This window comes from Anomaloglossus baeobatrachus, chromosome 5 (assembly GCF_048569485.1).
Source record: "Anomaloglossus baeobatrachus isolate aAnoBae1 chromosome 5, aAnoBae1.hap1, whole genome shotgun sequence".
Lineage (NCBI taxonomy): Eukaryota > Metazoa > Chordata > Amphibia > Anura > Aromobatidae > Anomaloglossus > Anomaloglossus baeobatrachus.
In genome coordinates, this window is record NC_134357.1 from 255,153,921 (window position 1) to 255,163,023 (window position 9,103).

General features: G+C 44.2%; 1 pseudogene; it reads left to right on the forward strand.

Moving 5' to 3' along the window:
* LOC142312724 (uncharacterized) overlaps positions 1-6,599 on the forward strand; it is a 52,539-nt pseudogene extending 45,940 nt beyond the window's left edge.
* The last annotated feature ends 2,504 nt before the right edge of the window (positions 6,600-9,103 follow it).

Consider the following 9,103-nt stretch of genomic DNA (forward strand, 5'->3'; position numbering starts at 1 on the left):
CAGCGGGAGCCCATATATATTTTTTTTAATTATTTATTTAAATAACTAAAAACAAAATGGGCTTCCCTGTATTTTGATTGCTGGACATCACAGTGCTGTAAAAATAAATCTTTAAAAAAATGACGTAGCGCTCCGCGGTATTTTTGATTCTCAGCGCAGATAAAGCAGACAGCTATGGGTTGCCACTCCCATCTGCCTGCCGTTACCTTGGTTGGCAATCAAAATACAGGGAAGCCCATTAATTTTTTCTATTTAAAAAATAGTTAAAAAAAAAAATGACGTTGGGTCCCCCCATTTTTGATAGCCAGCTAGGGTAAAGCAGACGGCTGTAGCCTGAAAACCACAGCTGGCAGCTTTACCGTGGTTGGGGATCCAATGTTGAGGTCCCCTCAGGCTCTTTTTTATAATTATTTTATAAATATTAATAATTACACAATAAAAGTAGGGTCCCCCCCAAATTGGATCACCAGCCAAGGTAAAGCGGACAGCTGTGGTCTGGTATTCTCAGGGTGGGAAGGTCCATAGTTATTGGGCCTTCACAGCCTAAAAATAGCAGGCCGCAGGCACCCCAGAAGTGGCGCATCCACTAGATGCGCCAATCCTGGCGCTTCACCCCAGCTCATCCCGTGCCCTGGTGCAGTGGCAAACGGGGTAATAAATCGGGTTGATACTAGCTGTAAAGTAACCTGAGATCAAGCCCAGCAGTTTGTGATGTCATGGCGTCTATTAGATACTCAACATCATAAACTGTCAGTACTAACAAAAATAAAAATCGACAAAAGAAATTTATTTGAAAAAACAGTCCCCAAAACATTTCCTCTTCACCAATTTATTGTAAGAAAAAAAATAAAGGGGTCCCACGACGACTTTGGACCGTCTAGAATATGGGGGGGAGACACTCAGGGAACGTATCCCCCATTTTCTAGGAGTGCGGACCCTTCATGTGAGGAGTGTGGGTGCAATGAATCTGCACTCACTCTTCTCGGGTCCACAGCAGCAGAGTCCATGTCGTAATGGTTGCTACCAAAGCTGCAATGCCCTGCTCATGAGGTAAGGGCATGCCTAATCAGGAGAACTACTGTAGAGGAAGCTCTGCTCACTGGTATATAGGTGCTCAGAGGTAATAATAGATAAAATTAGTGAGTAACCTCGGCACTCTAAATCTCCCAGACTAAGTCAGTAAGTCACAATGGATAGTAATGCAAAATCACTCTTTATTGGTCCGTATTAAGAAAAAAAAATGTTTCATAAGCATATATGTTTTTGTCCAAAACAAGTTACAAATGACGTTTCGGCCTGAGCCTTCGTCAGATTGGACTTATCTGCATGTAATCATGAAAAATGACAATAATCAGTATCACATAAGAGTGAGAGAACAATAACATAAACTCGAACAATGTAGAGGTACAATTGGGATGCAGCAAAAAATTGCAACACAGCAAGAAATGAAACACATGATACAAATGTCATAATACAGTACAAGGACAATATAGTAATGACAAATATGGGGTCAAAGTAGACTTAGACAGCTCTGGTACGAAAGAGATGTCAATCATAAAGTAACATGTGCAGTAGGTGTAGAGCTACAGTATGCATGGCAGAGCTAATGGGTAGACCGACCATAGAAAAAGAACGGAGAAAAAGTGGAGAAAAAGTGGAGAAAAAATGGAGAAAAAAAATGGAGAAAAAGTGGAGAAAAAGTGGAGAAAAAATGGAGAAAAAGTGGAGAAAAAAATGGAGAAAAAGTGGAGAAAAAGTGGAGAAAAAGTGGAGAAAAAGTGGAGAAAAAAATGGAGAAAAAGTGGAGAAAAAGTAGAGAAAAAGTGGAGAAAAAAATGGAGAAAAAGTGGAGAAAAAATGGAGAAAAAGTGGAGAAAAAATGGAGAAAAGGTGAAGAAAAAGTGGAGAAAAAAAGTGGAGAAAAAATGGAGAAAAAAATGGAGAAAAAGTGGAGAAAAAAATGGAGAAAAAGTGGATAAAAAGTGGAGAAAAAGTGGAGAAAAAATGGAGAAAAAAATGGAGAAAAAGTGGATAAAAAGTGGAGAAAAAGTGGAGAAAAAGTGGAGAAAAAGTGGAGAAAAAAAATGGAGAAAAAGTGGAGAAGTGGAGAAAAAGTGGAGAAAAAGTGGAGAAAAAGTGGAGAATAAGTGGAGAAAAAATGGAGAATGAGTGGAGAAAAAATGGAGAAAAAAGTAGAGAAAAAGTGGAGAATAAGTGGAGAAAAAGTGGAGAAAAAGTGGAGAAAAAGTGGAGAAAAAGTGGAGAAATAGTGGAGAAAAAGTGGAGAAAAAGTGGAGCACCCTTTGGTGCCTTTCATGTGGCACTAAGGGGTGCTTAGCTTTGTATTTAGCCAAAAAAAATGAAAAAAAAATGACGTAGGGTTCCCCATAGTTTTGCAGCCAGCTAGGGTAGAGCAGACGGCTGCAGCCTGCAGACCACAGCTGGCAACCTCACCTTGGCTGGTAATCCAAAACTGAGGGCACCCCACGCTGTTATTTTAAACTAAATAAATAATTTAAAAAAAAAACACGTAGGGGTCCCCCAAAATTGGATCACCAGCCAAGGTAAAGCAGACAGCTGGGGCCTGATATTCTCAGACTAGGGAGGTCCATGGTTATTGGACTCTCCCCAGCCTAAAAATAGCAGGCCGCAGCCGCCCCAGAAGTGGCGCATCCATTAGATGCGCCAATCCTGGTGCTTCGCCCCAGCTCATCCCGCGCCCTGGTGCGGTGGCAAACGGGGTAATATATGGGGTTAATACCAGATGTGTAATGTCACCTGGCATCAAGCCCTGGGGTTGGTGAGGTCAGGCGTCTATCAGATACCCGACATCACCAACCCAGTCAGTAATAAAAAAAAATAGACGACAAACACATTTTTATTTGAAAAAACACTCCCCAAAACACTCCCTCTTTAACCAATTTATTAGAATGAAAAACAAATCCAGGTCTGGTGTAATCCAAGGGGTTGCCATGACGATCCACACTGTCCCAGTCAATGAAGAGCAGGATGTTCCCCATTGGCTGGGAGAGCAGTGCAGTGACCTGAGCTAACATCAATGGGTCAGCCCAGGTCACTGCAGGGGGGTGACAAGTTCTGCTGTCAGCGAGGTACATTACCTGCGCTGATCTCCAGCACACTGACAGCCCCTGTCACTGAGTTCAATGACCGGCGCCTTCACACAAGTATCGCGAGAGGCCTGTGACGTCACCGCTAGTCAGTCTCGGGTCAGAAGCGAGAGAAGGTGATGTGACAAGCGGCGGCCATGGAGGACAGTGACAGTGCTGAGGTCGGGATGGCGGGACTTCATCACCGCAGGTAAGCCGAGCGGGACCATGTGTGTGTGTGTGTGTGTGTGTGTGTGTGTGTGTGTGTGTATGTATGTGTACATGCCGCGGGCAGGAGGGGGCAGAGCGAGCTGAGCGGGGAAGTGTGGGCTTCCTGCACGTAACTAGGATAAACATCGGGTTACTAACCAAAGCGCTTTGGTTGGATACCCGATGTTTATCTTGGTTACCAGCTTCTGGCAGGCTGCCAGCGATGGCTCCTGCACACTGTAGCTGTAAAAAGCCCTGCTTTTTGCTGCTAGAACCGTTCTCGAACGTATCTAGAACTATCGAGCTTTTGCAAAAAGCTCGAGTTCTAGTTCGATCTCGAACAGCCCCCAAAATCACTCGAGCTTAGAACTGGAGAACCGCGAACCGCGCTCAACTCTAGCGAGGACACGAACCACTAGATATGGCACCTGCCTAGGTCCGCTCTTCTAGTGGTGCAAAAGAGACGGACAGCAGCATAAGCCGCACAAAGCTTCTACCTCTGTTCGCTCCCCATAGTATGCGAGGATATGAACAACTGCCAGACGCAGTATAAGGAAAGTTACCCTAGCGGCAACGTCCACCTACGAGTAGAATCACAAGGCCCAGCCGGACCATGTGCCTCAGGCACCTGCCTATGTCCGCTCCCCTAAGAGGTAAGGATACGGACTGCAGCCGAAGCTGTAAGGTATAAGAACGCTACCCTGCTGGTAGCGCTCACCTAACATAGACAGAGAGATGCCTAGAGGGACGTGCACAGGGCGTCTACTCTCATGCATGAACCAAGAGGACTGAGCGCCGGGCGGCGTGCGTCAGGGTCTTATATAGACTCTGTGCCTCATCCAAGATGGAGGACACCAGAGCCAATCCGCTGCCAGAATGACAGCAATGACGTCACGCTGGCCTATCACCGAGCAAAGCGTCACAAGCACATGACCAGCGACCAATCGGCATAGAAGGTGTCAGAGACATGTGACCACGTGTCACAAGCACATGACCAGTGGCCAGTCAGCTTAGAAGGTGTCAGAGACATGTGACCTCGTGTCAGCTATGATGTCACTCGCACATGTGCAATGGCTCCAAGATAGGACTTAGTCTCCAGCGCTTGCACATGTGCAGTAGCAAGAAATCCGGACATAGTCTCCAGAGCCACAGCAACCGTAACAGGGGCGACCTGCATAAGATGCTGTTGCAAGCCGAGGCGAGACTTATTATCAAGTACAGAGCCCAAGGTAATTTGAGTTTAAATGACAAAAATGATCTTTCAGTTTTTCTGTAAAAAATGTTTGTTTTGTATGACTAACATGTGTCCTTTCTGATATGTATGTATATGTGGACGGTTCTTTTGGATTGTCCACTTGATGTTATTGGCAAGTTGCACTTGCTTGATGTGTTACACTTCTCAGCTGTTTTTAATTGGGCAGTGATGTAGACTGAACGCAACCCCCTCATAAGGCGGCGGTCTATGCCTGTCCCATATGGACCCGAGGAAGCGTGAGTACACGTGAAACGGCTGTTGTCCATGAGGGGGCCCTGCTGTCAACTTTGCTCCTGCTTTTTTACCTGCACCACGAATAACTACCCCTATCATCCCCATCACCAAAGCCTTTTCTTGACACCCTGGGTCATGGAACCGGGCGAGCCCACCGCCGCGTCCCAGGAGAAGCACCGCGGTCCGGCGATGAGTAACCCCCGACCCCATGGGTGCGTCACATACATTTCAAATACAGGCCCCAACAGAGCCTCTTTCCACAGTTGAACCACACAGCCAAGATTGGCAGAGTTTAACTACAGAGCTTAAATTTTAAATATAAGCCTGAATAGAACCTGTTTCCACAGTTGACCAACACAGCTAAGATTTCCAAAGTTTAACCACAGAACATCAAATTTTAAAATAATCCCCTACAGAACCTGTTTTCCCTGTTGACCAACACAGCCAACATTGCCAGAGATTTACCACAGTACACCCAACTTTAAAAAAGGCTCCTAAACAGCCTTTTTTCTCTGTTGACACTTTCAGCCAAGTTTGCCCGAGAACCACCACAGAGCACCCAATCTTTAAAAAGGCACCTAAACAGCCTCTTTTCCTTGTTGACCCTCGGTGTTCAGCTCTGAACTCACCAGGTGTCATGGTGCCTTCTGACCCTGTTCACACTGCAGAGTCTGACATGCCACCTGGTGCCGGGTGTTGACCTATTGTGTGCTTACTAATAATCGATCTAACAGGAGTTAATTTCTGCTGGCCTGTGTAATGCTGCAGGGGTTATGGGTTTCTGGAGACCTATCATGGCCACCTCCACCCTTTAAAAGATGGTGGAATCTTCTCTTCCATGCTGATAATAGCTTTTGCCATTTTGTCTATTAGTCAGGGTCACTATGTTTCGATTTCGACCCTCGCCGGAATTTTTTGAAGAGTATGAAAACTATACATTTCTGGAAAGGTTATTGCATAAGCAATAAGAAAAACAATGTTTCCATTTGCCCTGACGCAGACGCCACATTGGATTTCACAAAATGGCTGACTTGACATCAATTTTCCTTTACATATATATCAGCTTGTAAATTATTTAAACATACTTGATTTTAATTAACATACATTTTCAGGGCAAAGAAACGCAAGGGTATCCAAATAAATACTCTAGATTCAACTAAAAATTATTTTTATTTATTTATTTGGTATTATTACTTGTTATACAAGTTGTCGTCCACGAACAATATACAGTATAATGTTTTTAATAATTTGAGCCCCTGAGACTTTTTCCTTATCGCCACCATCACTGTCATCATCACTTTCATACTGGATCTGGGTGTCCTCGTGTGCCAGGTCTGGAAGCAGCGGTAAGGCTCCGATGTTAGTAAGTCGTATGCTTTCGGACAACAGTGAGTTGTATCCTGCCCACACAGGAATATTGCTCGATGCTTTCTGTTGTTGCTTCATTCTGGAAACAGTAGCAACAACCCATCCAAATTGAGATAGTTGGCTGGAACCTGATGATTTCTTGCTTGTGACAAAGTCTTCTGTTCTCTTGGTATGCTGTGGTTTTGGCTTGTCACAGGGCTTCATATGTACATGTTATGGAGTGACAGATAAAGTGTGGGCATCTGTTATGTTCAAGGGTGGTGCAACAGGTTCTCCAGCAACATCTGCTTTTTGATATACAGCAGTTATAGTTCCATCTGTGGTTCCTTTCCCATCAGGAGTATCCTCTGCAAAGTCTTGTTATCGACTGCAAAGAACACAAAAGCGCCCTTCTTCAAGAATGGTGGAACGTACAGACCATTTAACTGTCGGGTGCTTTCTACAGTTAATAACGAAAAGCATTGCAAATTTTACAAAGGCAGCCACGGATAAAACGCCATAGAAGTCACCAGTGACATACAAGACGTTCCAGCTGAATTATACTCCGCCATCCGCTGGATTATGATAGGACCAATTAACAACCTTGAAACTAAAAGGAGGACCAATGTTGTTGACCGAGCATCACTCACTATGTGTCAGAACATCATGTATGGATTCAAATCCAACCGTCAGGTCAACTACAAGCCAACAACTGAACCATCATTATTCAGGCAACACCATGTACGAGAAAACCCACAGGTCCTGTTCATCACAAAACCCGCGATAAGATGTTGATGAATCTTCTTAGTTCACATGGTTTTGTGTCCCTTATGGCCGTACCCTATGAATGGAAACTGCTTTTGGCCAATGCTGTTGTAGAAAGCACCCGACAGTTAAACGGTCTGTACATTCCACCATTCTTGAAGAAGGGCGCTTTTGTGTTCTTTGCAGTCGATAACACGGACTTTGCAGAGGATACTCCTGATGGGAAAGGAACCACACATGGAACTATAACTGCTGTATATCAAAAAGCAGATGTTGTTGGAGAACCTGTTGCACCACCCTTGAACATAACAGATGCCATCACTTTATCTGTCACTCCATTCCATGTACATATGAAGCCCTGTGACAAGCCAAAACCACAGCATACCAAGAGAACAGAAGACTTTGTCACAAGCAAGAAATCATCAGGTTCCAACCAATTTGGATGGGTTGTTGCTACTGTTGTTTCCAGAATACAAAAACTTGTGAACAAGAAGGGATATTTACCATGTTTTTGGAGTAAAACTACTGTACCACAATTGTGCAAAAAGTATACAATTTTTATTGCAAAAAAGACAAAATATTGGAATCACATGTGATGACAGTTAGTAGTAAACAATATGCATAATTAAAATCCAATCAATTAGATGAGACAGAGAGAGAAAGAGGTCCCAGGGAAGGAGACAGGCTACCACTTAGCTTATAAATGGGGAACAAGATAGTATTTTTATATCCCAAAAGGGACATATAGGTAACCAGAAAAGTCAATGGTATATCCCCTAAATTAGTGGAATAATAGAATACCTATAGATCAAAAAGTAACCAACAGGGTAAGGTCCAAATCAGGGCCTGAACTCAGCAGTATGTAACACCACCATAAAGTACATAGCATGATCTCAAACAAGAGAAGATATCATACAATGGTGGAGGGATTGGCACCTGAAGGACCTACCTGTGGTATGTATAGTACCCAAGAGGGGGAGTCTGTCAGCCTCACATGCGGACCCGGTCACGACACGTGTTTCGCATGTGCTTCAACGGGAGACTGTGACCAGCAGTGTGCCAGCAGTGTTTAAATAGAGATAAGGGGCGGGGACTCGCTGTAGTAATCACCACTGTGTCTGGACTCAGCTGGGCGCTCGTGTAACTCCAAGAACCAGCACTCAATATGACTTCCGGGTTCCAGGAAATCCTCCAGGTGACGTCATACCCAGACGCCATAGCACCGAGGCCGGGTCGGAGTGCACACGCTCAGGAGTCTGTGACAGTGCTGAACATCGGTATCCATCTTAAGTCCTGGCAGCAGTATGGGCAAGGAGTATAATTCATATAACCATAGTAGTTTTATACAAAAAATTGCCAGTAATTAGTGTCAGTGGCAGGGCTGCCACTAGTAATTTCAGGTCCCCATTCTGGCAAAAGTTTGGGGCCTTCTTGAGTTTCCGCCCCAGCTCCGCCTAGCTCCGCCTCCGCCCCAGCTCCGCCTCCGCCACGCGAATCTTCCACAGTCCCACCGCCACTCTTGGAAAACTTCACTTCTGCACTACAGCCTCACCAATCACACATTAACCCTTCACATTGAACACCGTATCACACACGCAGCCATAAGATTTTGTTTTGGCCAAAAGATTTTTGTAAACCTGTCACCACAACAAGGTGGACTCTTTTGGCAGGGTCCTACTCTACTCTAACTTTTTTTTTTCTTTTTAAATCTAACTTCTTTGTTATATATTTATTTTTGGTATACCTATTTTTTTTCTTTAAGGGAATGTGTCACATATAGTTTTTAAAGTAATTGAAAACAAATTGTGATAATGCAGACTTGTGGATTTAGACCTGACAACCCCTTCAAAGGGAATCTGTCACCAGGTTTTTAACACCTAATCTGAGCGCAGCATAACATAGGGGAAGAGATCCTGATTCCAGTGATTGTCACTTATTGGGCTGCTTAGTATAGTTTTGAGAACATCACTGGTTAATCAGCAGGAGATTATCATTAGAGGGCTACTCGTCATGCTGCAGGTAGTCCAGCATATTCATGAGCTCTGTATAATTGCTAGATCTGCAGCAGAGAAAACATTGATTTTATCACAATGAAAGCAAACAGCCCAGTAAGTGACACCGCTGGAATCAGGATATCTGTTTCTACTTTATGCTGCTCTCAGATGGGGGAGCAAAAACCTGCTGA